Source organism: Rattus rattus, chromosome 3, assembly GCF_011064425.1.
Source record: "Rattus rattus isolate New Zealand chromosome 3, Rrattus_CSIRO_v1, whole genome shotgun sequence".
Lineage (NCBI taxonomy): Eukaryota > Metazoa > Chordata > Mammalia > Rodentia > Muridae > Rattus > Rattus rattus.
Genome location: NC_046156.1, coordinates 950,581 through 954,766, shown reverse-complemented (window position 1 = coordinate 954,766; position 4,186 = coordinate 950,581). Strand labels below are relative to the sequence as shown.

General features: G+C 44.4%; 1 pseudogene; it reads right to left on the bottom strand.

Annotated features, from left to right (window-relative positions):
• Window positions 1-1,996: 1,996 nt before the first annotated feature.
• On the bottom strand, window positions 1,997-3,040 carry LOC116896109 (annotated as a pseudogene).
• Window positions 3,041-4,186: the final 1,146 nt, after the last annotated feature.

Below are 4,186 nucleotides of genomic sequence, written 5' to 3'. Positions count from 1 at the left end.
ATGCACTGAGACAACAAGCAGATGAGCACCAGCAGTGACATCACTATCTCTCTATACCTGAGAGAATAAGGCAGAGCTATACAGATCCCCAAAGATTAAAGCTGAAAAATTAAAATGAGTCACATAGCAGTACATAATGTGAGAAAAGACTAATTTCAACAGGTTCAGAGAGAGGATTCTAGGATAAGGCCATCTGGTCAGGTCTGAGTGAAAATAGTGCTTCATAAGAAGTTAGCAATGGCGTTTCCACAGGTCACTGGGACACCAGGGGGTGCCTCTTTGCTCCTCTCCTCTTCTCAGCTTTGCCTGGGAGTTAGTTTAGGAGCCTATGTAGACCTGCTCTGCAGGCACTCTGTGGTGCTAGCCTCAGACCCTTGGGCAGTAGCACAGCTTCCACCAGAGAGTATCTAAGGAGGACTGTAAAATGCTCATAGTCCTAGCATGGATCAGTGAGGAGGTACAAGGAAAAGGAAACTGCGGTTTTCTTTGTTGGAAACTCGAATGCTCCACCCCCACCAGGGGTATTTATGAGTGACAACTAGTAGGTCCTGGACATAAACAACTTCTCTATAAATCCAGCTGCAGGATAACTGACAGTGATGAACTTGCTGGGCCATGTAGTGACAGGCAGTGCTAGGGGACTGAAAACTCCAGCTCCTGCTCAATAGTAAGTGCTTAGAGTCAGTACTCATTGATTTGAAATTCAAGTTCTGTTTCCTCTTGGGGTCACCAGGCATAGGCAGGCAAGAGATTATGGACCTCTGTGTGCTAGTAGTTTTAACCCATGCCTGTTGCTTCTGGAGGAACACTGGAGGAAGTCTCTGCTAGGTGCAGCTCTTGGAGGAAAGAGTCTCCATGTGGTACTCATTTGATCCAAGTATATCCTGAGATGAGCAGAGGTTGAGGAGAGTGTTTCAGAGATCAAAGTGTTTCCAGGTGCTTTTGCCTGTATACTCTGTGAAAGTCTAAGCTCTGAATATGGCAATAAGCCACATGGATCAACAAAGTGGGTCAAGTGCAAGGTGCAAACATTTACAAAGTATCCTTTGTATAAACTGGGGGCGGTGCTGAGAAGCAGCTGCAGGGTGAGGGACTCACACACAGCAGAACTCAACCTCTACTGCTTTTGCACAAGACTGACTTATCCCACTCCTCTCTCCAATCACAGTAGCCCTCAAGGTGTCCCTTCCTTCATAGGAAGGATGAAGGAAAGAGATTGGCGAGGGCTACCAAATGACTGGGCAACTGAGAAGATAAACACAGTAGAAAAACTGCTGTTCTTGATGTTCTGGGGCTGGGTTCCAACCCCATCAGTGTTTTCATGGACCCCATTGGACCCAACAAGAAACTCCTCAGGGAGTAAGAAAACTTAGGTTCAGATTTCTTCCCTCCCACAGCCATGCTGACACATAGGCCAGCAGGACTGCTAGGGAATCTGGATTTTTTTTTAGGGAATTTAAAATTATGATAGTCTTCCCTAATTACCCATCAGCATGGCTCCCTGTTTGAAGGATCTGGAAAGCCACTTTGCTTCAGAACAGAAGGCAAGCACTAGTTGTCAGGAAGAAAGGCCAATGTGCATTCCATGCTTCCTCTTTCTGCCCACTCCTCAGGGCAAAAAATTAGTTGTACTTACTATATTTGAAAGACTACTTTTTTTAAAAAAAATTGATATAAATGACAATTTCCCTATCAAGATTACATGAGTATAAACAGTAAAGCAAAGTTCTGGGGTGGAAAGATGGATACAGAGCAGGCTTCTAAGGTGTGGGCAGCCTCTTTTGTGTAGATGAGAATGTCTCAGGACAAGGGATGTTTTGGTTTCCCCATTCCCAGGTCCTCTTGCCCCATTTGTCTTTTCTTTGTAGATGTCCTTAGGTTTAGTGCTGGAATCACAAAACGGAATTTGACAGAGAGCTTCTAAAGGTGATAGGCAGTGGAAAAGTGGGAACAGGGATGAAAAGTTAGTCCACTTCATCCTCGATGATGTCACAAGTCATAGACTTGCTGGGGAGAAAGATGGGGAAGTCTTGCCAGGGAAGGTCCCCCGAATGGAGGCAGTGGGGGAGTTCTCCTGTATAGGGCTGCTGCTGGGACTCTGCTTGGGACTGATGGCCTGCATTATCCCACATTTTCCCTCTTTCAGCATGTGCTTCAGTGCTTCTTCTGGACCAAACATTTCCAGGAAACATCCAATGAACTATCGGGACTTCTCCCACTTCTGCATGAGGTCTTTTCTTTCACCTTCTACACAAACTCTTCTGATTTTACCTCCACATTTTCACTTTCTTCTTTACTTTATCAACTTGTTATTGCAAGTGATATTTCTTCTGGTTGATAAAGGTGACATTGTACTCCTTGACAGTGTAGCCCCTCTATAGGTTCCGACTTGCATACATACCATAGTCACAGACAATGCGGATGATGATGTCTGTTCTGGCGATATCTTCTGTACTCTGCGTGGGAGCAAACATGCCTGCGCCCTTGATGTGCTTATACACATTATCACTCCCTACAGAAAAACAACGGAAATCGGAAATCGTCGTGTGCAACGAAATCAATACGTTGCTTCGCCAGGAACTCGGGCGTCAGAGTACAGGGGGCATTCCTCACCACCTCATTATATAGTCGTAGTGCTGCACTGAGTTATAAAGCTCCTTTTAGTTCGTCACAGTGAAGCCCTTGAAGCTGTGCGTTAGCTCATCACTCCCACAATTAGATATGTATTGGGGAAAAAGTTCTTTGCGTGCATCAGAGCCCGGGCATGACCAGAGTGAAATAAGTCAAATATCCTATCCACATAAACTCTCACAGGCTGCTCACAAGGAGTTCCCCTGCAGGCTTCTTCCACAATTACCCTGACATAGGACTTACTAAAATCAACTTCACTTTCATCAGAAAAAGGAGCTGGCTGCGGTAAACCAACTGCACAGTGCTGCACTTTGGAAGGAATACTATCTTCCTCTGTTGCTCCATTAACGCCAGGTGTCTCTTTCCTCCTCTTCCTTGAATTGGCTTTAGCTGAACTCTGTGCATCCATCTTCTTTTAACTCAACACCTCTAAGCTCAGGTCTCCGCGGATTCCTTCCCTGCGCCGCACCACCGACTAGCAAAGTCAAATACATTCATGTCCTTTCTTAATACACTAGAAAGGAGAAATAAAGTACACAAGTCAAAGTCTACACTTTAGTACTTTTTCATGCACATTTGTTCACATATGCGAGGGTACCTGGTTTGTCCAGTGGCTGTTCTTTAGAGAGATGAACCACTATAATATGTTTGCTAATCATTGACTGGAGTCCCAAAAAAGCTTTAGGAAATGTTATGCCCTATGTAACAGCAGAGTAAAATAAAATAAAACCACATTTTATAAAACATTATTTATGGCTTTGTGTCAGTTGCATATCTATATTTCAAGGAACAAATAAATTTACTACTATTTTAAGTTTATTGATATCTTCCTTTCTGTAACATGTAGTGATGATACCCATATTTCTACACTGTGGAACACTTACACACACACACACACACACACACACACACACACACACACACACACACACACACACACAGGATAAAACCTGATTCCAGACTGACCTTACTCGCCCTCTGCTGTCTGTTTAAAGAATTGCACCTATCTTTCACAGGATAGTCTTTTAACACCAGTTTCCTCTCTCTGTCTCTCTGTCTCTCTGTCTCTCGGTCTCTCTCTCTCTCTCTCTCTCTCTCTCTCTCTCTCTCTCTCTCTCTCTCTCTCGGTCTCTCTTGCAATACTGCAGGGCAGGAAGCCTTGTGATTGATAGGTTACTTTCTAACTAGAGTTTTAATTGTTAAGTATTTACACCACAATTACAGCATAGCCTGCATTGTGTTTTATACAAAAATAGAAAGCCACGGATACGTTTTGGTAGAGGAGCAGTATGGTGAGGGTAGGAGGGGTGCCTTAGTGGGGCCCATGCTGAGGCAGATATTCTTCCTGAAGTACCACTCATATGACAGATTTGGTATGAAAAAGTGTTATTTAGGGCATGGGAAGTGTAGTTGGGAAGAGAGTAGAGTCTCTCACACACACACACACACACAAACACACAGACATAGAAAGGGAGGGAGGGAGGGAGAGAGGAAAAGAGTAAGGGAGGGAGAGAGAGAGAGGGTGGGGGAGGCCAGGAACACATGGAGGGAGAGT